Below are 6,717 nucleotides of genomic sequence, written 5' to 3' on the forward strand. Positions count from 1 at the left end.
GTTCTACAGAGGGATCTGGACAGGCTGGATCGATGGGCCGAGGCCAACTGTATGAGGTTCAACAGGGCTAAGTGCCGGGTCCTGCACTTTGGCCACAACAACCCCGCTACAGGGGAAGAGTGGCTTGAAAGCTGCCCAGCAGAAAAGGACCAGGTGGTGTTGGTCGACAGCCAGCTGAATATGAGCCAGCAGTGTGCCCAGGGGGCCAAGACGGCCAGCGCTGTATCAGAAATAGTGTGGCCAGCAGGAGTAGGGAAGTGATCGTGCCCCTGTGCTTGGCACTGGTGAGGCCGCACCTCGAATACTGTGTTCAGTTTTGGGCCCTCGATGTGAAAGACATTGAGGTGCTGGAGCGTGTCCAACGAAGGGCAACTAAGCTGGTGAAGGGTCTAGAGCACAAGTCTTATGAGGAGCAGCTGAGGGAACAGGGGTTGTTTAGCCTGGAGAAAAGGAGGCTGAGGGGAGACCTTATCGCTCTCTGCAACTACCGAAAGGAGGTTGTAGCGAGGTGGGTGTTGGTCTCTTCTCCCAAGTAGCAAGTGATAGGATGAGAGGAAATGGCCTCAAGTTGTGCCAGGGGAGGTTTAGGTTGGATATTAGGAAAAATTTCTTCACTGAAAGGGTTATCAAGAATTGCAACAGGCTGCACAGGGGAGGGAATAATTTTGTATGGGTAAAATGTGAAATCCTGAATGCTCAAGTAATTTAAATATGAAAAAGGTAACAAATTGAAAAAACAATCACAATGTCACAGATTCAGTAACTTACATAAGGAGTGGAGGAACATCAGAATATTTTAGAGAACTAAACTTGGCTCTAAGATTAGAGAAAATTCTTGCGATAAGGTGTAACTGCAAGGAACGGCTCTTAGAGATCTTAGCTCAAGGCAAAGCACCTTGAGGAATATACTAAAGAAACATAATGTGTCTCTTTAAATGATGAATGTCAGTTGAATATCATTTTCATTTGCCTAAATGACCTACATAAGTGAAAGTTATGCCTACTTTCACTGTCTGTTAGCCCAGTGATCATCTGAACATTAGATGTAGCAACACATAAATGACACATTGCATAATAGTGGTTTGGACAGTACTTTGACTTTATTTTTATATCTAATCATTTCTATTGGAACGTCGCTGTGATGACTATTACGATGTCTACACATTAGTTTACTGAGCACCAACAGAGCACTTGGTTACAGGCTAAGCCAGAGCCCATTGGAAAGTAATGTTATTCTTTCCCTTCCCTTTAAAAGCTTTGGGTCAGACCATTCCTTTGTGTGCAGCACAGAAAATAGTTGTGGTATGTCTGTTTTGAGTGCTAAAAATGAGTTGACTATGGTTGCATTTAACAGCTTTTTTAATAGTAACATTTTCTTTACACAAATTTTAGCTCAGTGAGAGTATTTGTAGGAAGACGGAATTTTTTATGGGAGCTAGAATAAGCACTAGCCTTATCTTCAAATAAATGTTAAGGCTGCTCTGATAAACAGTAGTTGTAAATGTCTGACTCCCCTCATCTCCAAGACCATATAGCTGAAGAATAGCAGGACAGTGAAATAATGTATATAATTTTGGTCCATGTGCCCTCAATAAATTATGTGAAGGTCTCAGCAGTCATTTTTCTAACCAAACTTTTCCCATCACATACCATGCCTCTGATTGCACATAAATGGCATGTGAACAAGTAGCAGTTGTTTGGCATTATAAAGTGAATAGTGGAGATGTAATTTTGTAATTTTGCTCCTGTACATTCATATCTTTTTCCTAGAAATGTCTTCTTGTGTTTTACATGGATTTACCTCTTAAGGCAAAAAGAGCCTCTCCTTGTATCATATTGCAACACTCACTGCTTGAAAAAATGTTTACAGTTTGAAAGAAAATGAGAAAAAAGACTGAATGTGAAGCTCTGGTATCCTTCTCTCAGCTACCAAATGAAGAAGCAACAGTTTCTTTCTCAGGGTGATGATGTACGGTGTACTGGTGTATTAAGTAATATAAAATGTGTTGCTTTTATTTCCTCTCTCATAATGCAGGTTTCTAAAGGAAATGGGTCTTCTCCCAATACCTTTACACTGTTAACACATTTCTTTCAAATTCACACAAAATATTGTTACTATCATGCAAAGGCTGATTTTTGCTGTTATTCCCAATTGATTACTTTACAGTCAAACACAAGGAAGTCATATTCTGTCCCTCTGCTAGAAAGCTAATAAGAAATGTTAGAAAGTGTTAAAATTCTTCCCTATTTTGAATTGCGTCTGAGTAAAAAAGTAAAGCAGTGGCTTTACATTTGAAATCATAATTATTTTAACTCTAACTACCTGATTTAAAACTATATGTAGCATACAAATGCTTCTGTTCACATCATTTTTTCAGGAATATTTTGTTTCTTAGTGCTGTTTCTTCCTTTGCTACACAGTAAATAATTGACTCATTACCAGCATAATCTGTGTTGTAACCCATCCCCTCTGATGCTGTGGACTTTTTTAGATAAGCGTTTTGTGCCAGTTCGTAACAGCAGCAACATTGGGGTTTATGTTGATTTAAAATCAGTGAAAAACTGCTCTCAAACTTAAAATTGCAAGATAATAGAGGACCAATGTGGAGTTTAACTCTGATACAGCAAAATGCTGATCCAATGTGTACTTCATTTTAATTGTTGGGTAATCCCATTCACTTAACATTCCCATTTTGTAATAAAAATACTGAGTCATACAAACTGTAGTATTAACTAAGATGCCATGCAGCTGTCATAGGACCCTCAGGATCGTGACCCTTAGGAGGGGATGGGTGTGCTCTCACTCTTCCATTTATGCTTGTTGAGGCTAAACAAATGAATGAACAAACATCCCCTCCACAAGCCCTTCAACATTTAATTTGTGGGTGCATCATTCAGTCTTGTCTGCACCATGGAGCCGTGGCTCAGTGCCAGCCCCACACATGCTGCCTCTGTGTGAGGCTGCTGGGTCGTGGCGATGCCATGAAGCTAAACTGCGCCACAGCAGCTTGTCCTGGTTTCGGCAGGGGTAGAGTTAATTTCCTTCCTAGTAGCTGGTACAGTGCTGTGCTTTGGATTTAGGGTGAGAACAATGTTGATAACCCACCGATGTTTTAGTTGTTGCTAGGTAGTGCTCACACTAGCCAAGGACTTTTCAGCTTCCCAGGCTCTACCGACTGAGAAGGCTGGAGGTGCACAAGAAGCTGGGAGGGGGCACAGCCAGGACAGCTGACCCCAACTGGCCAAAGGGACATTCCATACCATATGATGTCATGCTCAGCATATAAAGCTGAGGGGAAGAAGAAGGAAGGGGGGGGGGATGTTTGGAGTGATGGCATTTTGTCTTCCCAAGTAACCGTTACGTGTGATGGAGCCCTGCTCTCCTGGAGATGGCTGAACACCTGCCTGCCCATGGGAAGGAGTGAATGAATTCCTTGTTTTGCTTTGCTTGCGTGGGCGGCCTTTGCTTTACCTGTTGAAGCGCCTTTATCTCAACCCACGCGTTTTCTCACTTTTACCCTTCCAATTCTCTCCCCCATCCCACTCGGGGGGAGTGAGCGAGCGGCTGCGTGGTGCTTAGTTGCCGGCTGAGGTTAAACCACAACACAGCTGCATTAAGTATTGGCACACAAGTGTCTATACCATTTTCTTGTTAGTTCACACCCTTCAATTTTTCTGTGGAATGTGTCTTCTAGGTCTCTTCTGAATAATGCTAGGTATGTGCAGGTGAGTGCATAAGCTAGGGACTGCGCAGGGAGCCACGTTCTCTGAAAAACAGAACATGTTCTTTGTTTTCAAATGAAGTAATGGGAATAAACCACATCTATTCATAGTGGTTCAACTGCAGAAGGGGCTTCCGCGTCTAGGGATGTGACAAGCATGGTTTTTATGATAAAGTTTTTCCTTTCAGCAGTAAGATGGAAGGCGAACAAGGGGAAAAGTGTGCAACTTCAAAATCCATATAGAGCTTGTCTCCTGAATAGAACTATTCCAAGGCATGAGAATGGTTACATTGCAGATTTACTGTTCTTTTGTTAAGTAGGTGCCTAAAGGCATGGAAAAGTGTCTTCGTCATTCTCTGCTGGGGCCTTTGCCTGGGCTTTCCTCTGTAAAATCTGGGTTTTTTTCAGCAGCTGTTTTAGCGTGCCAGCATCCCAGGGTGATGATCCATGGGCCTTTTTGCAGAAGTCGGGGGGACTATTAAAGTATTGTTGTCAGATGGGGGAGACTAGAAAGGAAGAAGCTATCTTCAAGGTTCGTGAAGATGTCTGCCTTTTGGGATGTCTGCACAGCAATAGTTCCCTTAGCCTGAGGATGCCCAGACAAGCTTTAAACATGCTGTTTGGCTCTTGTAGCAGTCTCTTGCAGCAGACCTAGCATGAGTTCAGCCCATTCTCGTTTACTCTGCTTCTTGACTTTGGCAACAGCCGTATAGATAGACTTATTATTTGTGTGTTTAAAGGAATTGGATTGCCGAGATGAAAAGGCTGTTATTTTTATGCCCGTCAATATAATGTGATCTAGCTGAACGTGCTGTTACTATGATTTTTTCATAGATGAGGGCTCTGACTTTCTGTGTAAAGCTTGTGTTACCAAATATATGTTGAGCTATATGACCTTCATCGTCTAGACATCTCAAGGATTTGATCTGACAGCAGCAAAAATCAGTTATGGTATGCTGCGTGGGTCACTGAGTGGATTTGATCTCAAACTGTATTCAAAGCTAAACTTCTAATAACGGGTATCTCCTTAGCATGCAGGGCAGTACTGCCCCTGATACTACACAAAGACACATGATGGGCTAACTCATGCCTTGGGTGTTGCTTTAATTATGATCCTATGGCAGAAATGTTGTAAGGTGACAATGATGGTGACGCCTGGTTATTGCTACTGATGTAAAGCTTCTCATCGTGCTTTATCAGCTGCCCTGGGATCTTCATAAAATAAATTGCCTGAAAGGATGGCAGCTTTATTTCAGCAGCATTGCCCAATTAAAGCAATTCTATGGTAATTTGTGCACAGGTGCTATCAAATATGAGCTTTTTATTCTATTCCTAATCGGTGCAGATATATCAAAACCCCCTAGCCTTTCTGTTTGACTTAATTTCACGGTATTTCTGTGACTCCATTCAGTACTTTCTTTGAACTGTTAGGTTAAACTGGAGATCCTACAACTTAAAAAGACAGCATGCATATACTCAGAGTGGGCATTTTGTCCTTTCTATCCAAAAGTCAAGATTTTATCCAAAAGTAACATTCAGCAAGACTGTGTGTTTTTCAGTAGGCATAAGGGAGAATGGGAGAAAGAATTCATTGTTTTCTAATCACTCCTTCAGCATTGGCTCTTCAATTCCTGATCAGCTTGTGTGTTTGTGCATGTGTGCATGTGTTAGCAGGTTGAAAATAGGTAAAGGCGGCAGGGTCCCACAGTATTCACCTCTCTCTTTCTCAATACCTTGTTTCTCTGCGAGTGATCGAATCCTCAAACACAGATTCAGCTACTGTTTTAAAATGAAAATTCTTACTTCTGGACCTCTCTCTACTGTCCAAATGAAAATGTAGCTGGTTAAGTACTTTTTGCATTTTTTTTCTGTTTGTTTAGTTGTTAGTTCTGCTGGAGTAAAACAACGTTAATCTCCCTCGCCACTTTTTTTCTCTGTCCCTATGGATTATCACCATAGTGTGTGTTACTCAGGCTGATAACTGGGCAAACTCTTCAACTCAGATCTCTCTTTCAGTTGTTACTTCTCTGGTCTATCTAGATCTTGTCATACATCATCTCCAATCCATGGCCTTTCCTATTTATTTATGCAGCTAAAATTCTTGCCTGGGATCTCAATTTATGACTCAGTTGCTGCAAAAGCCTTTCTTCATCCTTGAGAAGAGGAAAGATGCAGTTTTGCTTCCTATGCATCTATTCGCACTGTAAATAAAATTTCCTTAGCCTGTTATTTTCATCGTCACCTGTCTAGTTTTATTCAGCCCATGACTCTTACTCTCTGTCATATCAAATACAAGTATTCTCCTTACTTACACAGCCCTCAAAGCTTACCTGTCACCTCTGATTTTTAATATAATTTAATATTTTTATATGTAGTCCAGTATTCACTTTGCTGTGATGATGGCCTGTTCAGTCATACGAATCATCCAAGCTTCTCTGACTATCCATACTTATCTCTGGCCTTATGTTTAGGTTAGACCTTAAGCAAAGATCCTTAATAAGTTGCATCTTTATATATGAGTCAGCCTTGACTCTTGATTATGTCTCCAAAACTGCTACAGTAATGTTAATATGAATAATATTATCTGTTGTACACTGACAGCCAACAGAGATCCATGTGTTGACAGTGTAACGTTCTCACAGCAGTCAGTTTCTCAACTTTGCTCAAGACAACGATGCAGTTCATTAGAATGACTTTCTACAGGACAGCCTATTTGTGTTGAAGACAGCTATTTTCATTATTTCAGAAACTAACTGGACACATAACATGTAGTCAATTGGTATCTGTACTATTCATATGTGTGCCCTCATTTTCTGTGGTTTTCTTCCACTTCTTTCAACTGTTGTTTCATATTCAAGAAAAAAAGGACCCTGCTGTCAGGCAGCCTGTAGCTTCAATAAAAATTGTGGCCATCTTCTTGGTACATCTGTGTGATGCTAAGCACAGCTGGAATGTGACTGCATACTGCACAGGCATCTAAATAATACAGTCGATA

The sequence above is a fragment of the Pygoscelis adeliae genome, unplaced genomic scaffold (genome assembly GCF_000699105.1).
Source record: "Pygoscelis adeliae isolate BGI_AS28 unplaced genomic scaffold, ASM69910v1 Scaffold110, whole genome shotgun sequence".
Taxonomy (NCBI): domain Eukaryota; kingdom Metazoa; phylum Chordata; class Aves; order Sphenisciformes; family Spheniscidae; genus Pygoscelis; species Pygoscelis adeliae.